General features: G+C 46.1%; 1 long non-coding RNA gene across 2 annotated transcripts; it reads right to left on the bottom strand.

Moving 5' to 3' along the window:
- Positions 1 to 833: 833 nt before the first annotated feature.
- On the bottom strand, positions 834 to 8,645 carry LOC142064040 (uncharacterized). 2 transcript variants are annotated; one of them, XR_012662959.1, is made up of 3 exons: positions 8,500 to 8,645; positions 5,259 to 5,348; positions 834 to 4,235 (listed from the first exon to the last, which is right to left on the bottom strand). It is a non-coding gene; the product is annotated as an uncharacterized LOC142064040 (long non-coding RNA). The 2 variants fall into 2 exon arrangements; XR_012662958.1 differs by having other exon boundaries at positions 834 to 1,311.
- Positions 8,646 to 9,329: the final 684 nt, after the last annotated feature.

The following is a 9,329-nucleotide window of genomic DNA, read 5'->3' as shown; positions in this document are numbered from 1 at the left end:
AGAAATGCCATTGGCTCTTTATAAAAAGACGTGACCTCCTACTGCTCAGGTCCCTGGGGCAAGAAGGGACAAACCGCTGCTGAAGAAATTGGAAGCAGAAATACAATGACAATGAAGTAATTCTGCTGTTGGAAAGAAGAGGGGGCAAAACCAGGATGAAAGACCTCCAAACTGCAGCACTTCTGAAAACTCTGGCCCAAGTTTTCAATATCGGTGTTATTGCCTGTACCAGTGCAATGTGCCAGAAACTTCCCAGCAGCTGAGAAGGAGGCGGCAACTCTGTCGCAGACAAAGATCAGACCAGCAGAAAGATATGAGCAACCAGCAGTGAGAAAATGGTACAGAAACCAGCACAATCCCTGCAAAAGGCTTGGCAGGAATTGATCTTTGCAAAGGGCTTCAAGTGCAGATGGGCCAGAGCTTGTGGGTCTTGTGCGCCCCTGCAGCTTTCTCAGCCCCTGTGAAGTTAAAGACATTGCACAGCAGTGTTTCCAAAGGAAAGCCCAGGATTTTCCCTCAATTGAGAAACAGGACAAAGCAACTGAGTGCGTGAAAAATGCACTCATCAAGGATCTAATTTTTAAAGGGAAGAATTCTATAAATGACCTAATAAAAAAGTAATCTAATTGTTTCCACAACTGCTTCCGAAATTACCAGGGCCTTTTCTCCTCGCTTGTCATTGTTCATGGAGTCATAAATCACAACCCGGGAGATCACTCAGCTCTTGACAATTTGCAACCATACGACCAGGTCTTGTATTTGGCCGGGCTGCGATCACTGACAGGCTGTTACTTAAGCAGTTGACAGGTTCAAAATAGCACAAGCTACAAGGATACCATCAAGTAAAGAGCTTTTAATTTTTTTTTTTACATGCTTGTCTTCTGCTCTTGTTGTGAGCACTGTCAGAAAACACGGGCAATCCGCTGTAGGTGTTACAAAAATCACATTGTGAAATCTAACATGAGTATAAATTTTCCTCTGTACTGTTTCTTGAAATATTTATGTGATTTCATAAGGCAGGTAAAGGTCTTTCATTTTGAAGGACATTTATTCAAAAAAGTCTTCCACGTGTTACGCACAGGCTATTTTCTTACTTCAACTGCTGAAACAGGCTTTCATCAGAAATGAAAAGCACAGGAAGCTGAAATGTTAGGAAAACTATTGACCTTCCAGAAAAACAAACAGCATCATATTGCATCTCACACCTTCTTATTTATTGGTGGCCATCTCTCTGGATTTGTCCTCGGTGGCATTTGGATGCTGGCAGCCTGCATGATTCCCTGGGAGCAAGGTGCTGGAGCCAGGGCTCCTCTGGTTGGAAACAGAAGGAAAAGCCACCCGTCTCGTTCAGCTGCCTGAGCAGCCCGGTGGCATAGCAAAGCAAACAGTGTTATTGGCAACAAAGACAGGGTGATGACATATATATTTTAAATCCCAGCTAGTCAAACAACAGTAGGTGTTTCTCAGATGTGATCCTCTGGATGACAAATGCCCTCCTCTCTTTTGTTCCCCCAACAAAATTGAGTTTGCCCATTTTGCAGCCGTATTTCATTCCCTGGTCAGCCCTGCAGATGTGTTTTGACATTGCTCAGTGAACCTGGGCCATATTTTAAACACACAGCTGTGGAAACTGGGGTGCATCTGGCACTGTGAAACACCACGCTGGGATGTCTTGTCTTCCCTCATAAGAGTAGCAGAAAATGTCCTTCCTCAGCCACTTCACAAATAATCCCACAATTTATAAAGTTCAGACCCTTTCCTCTAGGCACTTCCTTGGATTTAATGCCATTAAACAAAAAATGTGATACTAGATATTAAGCTGAACTCATAATTTCTGGGAAACCCCTTTGTTAATCCTTCTTTTTCGAATGGTCATCCCATGTGCTGCAGCTTCTTTCTTCAAGGAAACTCTCCCATACCCAGGGAAAGTAATAAAACCAGTTTATTCAATGAGTCATCAGGTGACCTAACCTTTGCTCAGAAGAAACAAGCACCTGGCAGAAAGTTGGGGCCAGGGAATCAACTTTCCTGACCCATGCAAGAGATACCAAGAAAGGAATTTAATAACTGAACGTTGGCAAGGAGACAGCCAGCGCTACGGTGAACTTCTAAAGCAGCTTATTGGAAATGAAATGAAGAATTACCTGTGGCAGGAGTAAAAGTTGTACAAACTACTTCATAGTGGGACGAGTGGTGAAAAAGGAAAAAGAAAAGAGCTTGTAGTAATCTCATAGAGCAGTGGTTTGGGGTTTGCCTGGGGTTTTTTATCCTCCCAACACTGCCACCCTGGGAGAACACAGCCTTTTTAGGTGTTCTTTATTTGATTCTTTTTTGCCTGGTTTCGTGAAGCCTTGGAGCATGAACAGAGGGCACCGGTGGGCAGTGTGCTGGTAGGGGTCGAGTACTGAGCTTGAAATTTTCCTAAATGCTGGCTGGAGAGCAAAGCCAAGGCAACTCCTCATGGCCAGGAATGGGGAGGACATGCTTATGGGAGAGGTACATGCTGCAGGGCACTTCCCTGGGCCATCCCGGCTACGGTACAGGAGATGAAAATGTTACTTGCACTTGCAGGGAAACCTGTTCGTAGTCAAGTCCTCCTGCTTCGTGCAGGTTTTGCAAAAAAAGATACCCAAATGCAGAGATCCTTTGCAGACAGGGCAGAACAGTAACAACTGGAGAATTTGCTTCCTTTTCACTCTAAGTAGAGCGTTATCAAGTCCAACTTTAGACTTGGATACAGTTTTTTCCCTACTGAATTCAAAGGCAAAGTGCACATCTGGCCTAGGCTCTGGTCTTCTATACACAAAATTGACCTGCCTTAAAGGAAGATCAGATCTCTGCTGATGACACTTAATAGCTAGAGCAAAACGAAGGGGCGTCACATATGGTGCAGCTGGTCAGAAATTGCTCAGTGAAACACCACTAGATACTGAGCAAAGCCAAGCAGCAGAGAGCTCTGCTGTCTTTGCATGGCAACATGGCATGAAGCAATGTGTCATCATTATATTTAAATAGAGAATGAGCCCCTGTGTAAGGGGAGCCCAGGACAAAGACTGAATGCACCTAAAAACATCAACTCCAAAGAGCTGCTTTCAGAATTACAAAGGAATGAAAAACTGGAGGACAACTACCGGTCCTGCATATTCACCTTCATTTATATACGTGTGTGATTGTACAGTAATATCCAGGCTCTTCCACAGGACATTTTTAGCCAGTTAAGGAGGCACAAAAAGGCCAAGTGACATAGCCAAAGCCACAGCAGTAATTAGTGGCAGAGCAAAAAATCCGATTCTTCTCCCACGCACCCCCAATTCCATTAGTTGCTCAAACTTCTGGAGGATCATGCTTATAGAAACCAACAGGAGTTTCAGTGGTTTAAAGGTCGGGTCCAAGCACAGCAAAGCCTTGGGGCAAAAATGTGTTTCTCCTCCTCTCCCTTCCCTCCAGCAAATGTATATTCCAACACTTTCAGTAGGGAAGGTTAGTCCTTCACTGGAGTCCCTTGAATAAAGAGAAGCTTCTGGGAGCACACTGAGCAAATGGGTTATTTTGAAAGGACAAGTTAGCTCTATAATTTGCCTTCACAATGTGTTCTGCACTCTAATTACAAATGCAAACACTGTAATTGAGAACAGCATCATAAAACTCTAAAGGAAGCCATAAGTGATATAATACATGGACATGTTTACCATTTGGTGCAGCAGGATGCCTCTGTGATGTTTTCCCCATGTTTAAACAGGGTGGAGATTTGCTTTTCTTTCATAAAGTTAATTCCATGACAGCAATTCTTCCCTCAGCCTCCCTGCTCCCGAGCCTGAGTCAATTAAAACACAGCTTTTGGAAAACATTTCCTCTCATTTCTCAAGTGAGAAAAACCTCTTTTTCTTTTGAAAGATAAAAAATGGTTAATTAAAGCTATTCCAAAGGGAAGAACAAAGGGAAGAGCCTAGTGTGCTCTCCACCTGTGATGTCCCACTCTTGCCTGCAACAGCAAATAACTCAGCAGGGTGAAATGCAGAAAGGATCAGGGAGCTGTACTGCTGCTTCTCCATCTAATCTGTCCTTGGGGAGACTTCAGCCCTTCCAGCAGTTTGCAGACGAGGGGCTCCCCACGCAGCCTTCTTCTGGGTACCTGGTACTGCCTGGATAGTGCAGATAAGCGGTGGCTCTTGATATTCCCCACCCATTTAATGAACTCTGCCATGTGCTGGGGTGTGGAGAAGAGTTCAAAGCTCCTGTTTTTCCAAGTAAAAGAAGAGTGAGTAGTTTAGGCTGATGAATGGCAAATGAAGTCAGGCAAGCTGCTCGCAGACTGGCTGGGGGTTTGCTGCATGGACGGATAGCAGGAGGGTCTACAACAACCTGCACATGGTGCAGTCCCACATTCCTGTCTTTATCTGCTTTGTCCCTTTTTGCTCTTCTAACCCTCATCCTCTGTCATTTCTTGGGTCACCATCCCCATGTCAAACTGGGAACCTGCTCTAACAAAGACGTCAAACCAAGGCAAAGTCTATGGGCCTCAAAAGTCTTCCCAGACAAAATACAAAGAACAGAAGAAAAGTGGAAAATTAAATAAATATCAGCTGTATCCTCTGGAAAGTGCCTTTAGGTGCTGGGTTGTAGGGAGGGGTGGACAGGAGTGATGCTCAGCGCTACAGGGAGTACCGCAGGAGGAATGGTGGGACCGACCCATTGGCAGAGGAGCCAAGCGGTGCCATGGACAAATAAACTGAGAGAGGATTAGGGTTGAGAGTGCACCAACAGGGTCCTACAAGCTCACCTAAGCTTAACAGCTGCTAAATAACATGACAAATCATGTGATTCAAACCAGAACGGTTCAACCTCCCTTTTGAGATCAATGAAGACACGTGTCCTATCTGCAGCCCGCTCTGGCTCGCACGCGCGCACACCCCGTCTCTTTAGATTTGCTGAAAGCTGCTATGGCCTGATTTTCAGAGGTGCTGAGTGCCTGCAACTTGTCATGACAGGCTATACATCAAATCCATCACCTCTTGGGAAACTTGATTACCCTAGTGGAAACCCTCATTTCAAGCATTTAACTGGTTCCTACTGGTTTCAGCCAGCGAGCTAGGTTTTGGAATAGATCACTCCTTTTGGACTGCACTAATCCTTCAGGAGAAATAAATCCAAGTCCATGAAGACCAGTGTAGGAATCTACTGAAATGTCTAGAAAGGTATCAATTAAAAGGAAAAAAATTATCTATTTTAAAAACATTGAACCAATAAAAATAACTCACACTTGGCTGGTTAGAGCTGTTCATCAGGTGACTTGCTGCTGAACAGATGTCTCCAGCTGGGAATTCTTGGATGAAATTCTCTATCTTCTCCTTTTTTTATAAACCAGTTATTAAAGAAGTACATTAGAGGTTTGAAACATGTGTTCATTCAAGCCAGAAAAACAAAACAAAACAGAAACCACACATACATTGCCAAGAGAGAAGTTGTTGAGGTGTAATCACAGCTTTAAGGGGTGAAGCTCTTTATCTGAATGTTTGAAGGATGAAAACACAGTTATTAAAAAAACTGCAAATATAGAATTAAGGCTGAATATAAACAGGGCACTCGCTCTGAAAGCGTAGAGGGTCTTAGAGAAGGCTGTCCAGGAGACTTTAATCTGTTTTTTCACAGTGCTCAGAAAATGTATAAAGTGATAGTTAATTCTGTATCTAGAGATTAGCTCACAGCAATTAGAGAATTTTTTTCCCTAAATTTTCAGGCACAGTGGGTATTTTTATACATATTATAGATATATATATTAAAAACCTAATTAATAACTGTATTACTGTTTAGCCAAAGACTCAGGCTAGAAGAGGGATAAGTGAATCTGGCGTAGCATGGATATATACTGATTGCTGCAGGAGCTGCTTCTTTTCTATCGTACAGGGTATATGCTGTGAGTATATTTCAGTGAGAATTTTGTCTCCACTAACACGTGAGGAATTGATCCCACCAGAGGAAAACAGCAGAAATTATCTTCCTTGGTATAGCAAATCGGATGTGTCCCATAGGATTGCCATTAAAATAGACACAGAAATGAAGCAACCTTCCCTGACCACCTTTCATTCTCACCACAGCCCGTGCTCGCCTCGCACTGTCCCTCTCCCTGCTGTTTTTTTTCTGCGAGCCAAGGAGATGTGGTCACTGTTTATGGGATCTCAGAATGACCCATACAGCAACCGGCCAATTTGGCTGGAGAACATTTCTCTTGGGAAACACTGGGTGAGAATTTGTAGCACTGCTGTGCTGCTGTCTCTCCTGCACAAATTAATTTAACCATTCTGCAGAGAAGCTCTGGAAGCAAAGAAATAGTTACAGAGAAACTGCATCTTGCCCGAGAGACAGCCATGAGCTTTGTGAGCCCTCCCCATGTCCTGGCCGAGTCATGTTAGATCCGTTCCCCTCGGACCTTCCATAGGATCCTCGTAGCGGCCAATGATGGGAAACGTCGCCAGCTTTCCTAGGGCCTGGAGGTCTAGTGAGATTGAAGCTGGGAGGTGGTCACAATGCACAGCAATACACAGACACACATGTTAAAATGCAGTTTTATTTCCCAAAGAGAAAATGGCAAGTTGCACTAGGAGCCAATATTTTGTTTGGGCAAACGGATCATAGACTGATTTTAAAAGCATCTGAGTTGGGACTATTCAAAGCTGTGGATCTGTTTATATGTAAAAGAAACAAAGATCGGGAGGCTTTTTCTTTCCCCTGTCTGGGTAACAGCTGAATAAGTGTTCCTCAGGCTAACAAGGAGAGCAAACAAAAGCATTTCCCCAGAATTTTTCCCTTTCTTTACCCCTCTTTTCCCTTTTCATGTTTAGGACTTAAAAATGTTTGGGGAGGAAGGCAGAGGCTTGCAGAAGCCACCTCGTTTCCGGTTCTGCTCATCTTATCTCTCTGAAAAGCACAAAAGGACTTTAACATCACTGAATAACAGCTTCCTACTAAATACTTTCTCACTTTTCCTCTGCACCTGAATCTGTATGGAGGGGCTAGCGTAGGCAGATAGCTGCACTTCCTTAGGTGAATAGAGAGATTCATTCCCGAAGGGCACAATAAACCTGATCCTTCCTCTTCTGATCAACAAGAGCACAGAAGCTGCAAACCTGACCAGTACATCAAAAAGGAGCTTGAAAAATACTTTGAGCAAAAAATGCTAACGGTGCATCCTTCTCCTGTAACTGCGCTGATATTAAATCAGGAAACAGTACAGAACGACCACAAACACATATATACAGGGGCTGTCAAAACAGAAACAAAACAAAATCCCTAATGGGGACTAAAGGTGTAAAGAGCAAAAAGAAGAATATACAGCATAGGCTTTATGATTATATTTAAATCCTTATGCAGCAAATGCTGGAAAGGGAATTCCAAAAATTTTCTATATGTAAGCAGTTTTTTTGATCCAGGACTTTGTGCAATGAAAAGGAATTACAAATCAGTCTGAATGAAAGGGTACGGGTCCCAGCGGGCGTTGGAGCATGCCTGTGGATTGCTGGGCTGTAACGACAGCCCCCTGATCCTGCAAGGGCCAGGGACATGCTCAGCTCTGCCGTGAGTAGCCTTTCTGGTGCCACGGCCGTTGAACCTTCAGCGACACTGGTCCTTCTGCGAAGATATTTGCATGGTCCTGGATTTCCTCAAGCACAACTAAGGGCAAATCTCTCTTCCCTCCTTCTTGACTGTCTAAAGATCTGACCATCAAGAAAGTCTCCTACTGAGCTGCTTGGAAAAACAGGCAACAGAGTGTGGCCAGAAAGCGGGGCTGTTCTTTTCTGGAAGATCTCCTGGCTGCTCATGGCTTTGTGACACTGGGCATAGGTCCAGGACACTTTCCCTGTCTCCCTGACATTTCCCTTCCAAGGAAACTAAAAACTCTTGGGAAGATCACTTTTCCCACCCAGCCATCTGTGCAGTACCTCTGCGTTCATAAGAGAAGCAGATAAGCAGGAGAGAAGTTTTTTCTAGTAAGATGTGGTCCAAGTTCTGAAGTGTTCGAAAAACCTTTGAATGACATGAAATGCCATTGCAAGATACTGCAGTAATTACAGTTCTTCAGCTTCTACTGGCTACTTCAGTCCCAAAAGGCAACTTCTGATCACTCAGAAAGGTTTTGGTGCTGCTTATTAGCTAAATGCTCCTAAAGGGGCTCAGAAAATTAATTCAACATGCCCGGGTTCAAGTGGGAAGCAGGACTCAGCCAAGCACAGGAGGAAAGTTGATCCTAGCAAGGCTTGAACAGGGGATTTTGTGCTTCCAGATCAGGCATTTCTGCTAGAAACAAGTTTTATCATGGTGGCAAGGGGAATAATAACAAGAGTGTGTATTAGAAAGGGGGCTATGATGAGACCGCAGAGTTTGGAAATTATGAGAGGGAGACAAGTTCCCTTGAAAACAAGTTTAGATCGACTCATTCATGGTACAATGGGTCTAAGGCTGAAAGAAACACCTAGAAGGAGAATGCTTCTACTCTCTGCTTACCTCCCTGCCAAAGACACCCTTGTGGGACGTTGCTGAAGAGGGTGAAATGCTGCCATTTCGTCTCGAAGACACCCCCTTTCCCTCTCCAGGGTGCAGCAAGAGCCAGAGCAAACTGCAGAGGGTGCCACTGAAGAGCTGCCCTTCTTTCTGTGCACAAAAAAGCAGGAGGAAAGGCATGGCAGCCCCCCCCCAAGCCCCCCCCCCGGGGGCTTCTGAGCAGCCCTGTGCCCGGCGCTGCAGGCCCCGGCTAACCCCGAGCAGCGGGGGGCACGGAGGGAGGGAGGGGGCATTGCCCCCTCAAAAAAACAAAACAAAACAAAATAAAAACCCTGCTCGCCAGTTCTGCATCCCGCAACCTCGCGGGGACGCGGAGCATCACCCCGACGTGCGCTGGCGCGGTGCCCCGCGGCCCGCTCCGCGCTCTCCGCCCCCTGGGATCCCCCCCCAGCTCCAGGAGCCATCGCGCCCCCCGCCCCCGCCTGCAACAGGCCCCCCCCCCCCCCCCCCCAAGCCGCGCTGCCCACAGCCGCCTTCTGTTCCCCGCCGGCTGGAGAGGGGGTCCCAGCGCCGGCGGAGGGAGCTCGGGGACGGGCACCGCTCCGGGGGCAGCCGCGACCCCCAGGTGACACCTCCCTGCGCCAGGGAGCTGCTCCGCACCCGGCCCCCGCCCGTTGCCGAGACAGCCGAGCTCACGGCTTTAATTAAACCTGGTGCTTTCAAATCAATCCCCTAAATGACGCCGTCCCGTACAGCGATACCCGTCGGGGTGCGCTCATTCTGCAGGACCCCCCCCGCCGCCGAGCAAACCCCAAACTCGCCGCCCGCACACA

The sequence above is a fragment of the Phalacrocorax aristotelis genome, chromosome 13, assembly GCF_949628215.1.
Source record: "Phalacrocorax aristotelis chromosome 13, bGulAri2.1, whole genome shotgun sequence".
NCBI lineage: Eukaryota > Metazoa > Chordata > Aves > Suliformes > Phalacrocoracidae > Phalacrocorax > Phalacrocorax aristotelis.
The sequence above is the reverse complement of the archived record's forward strand: the minus strand, read 5'-3'. Positions and strand labels throughout refer to the sequence as shown.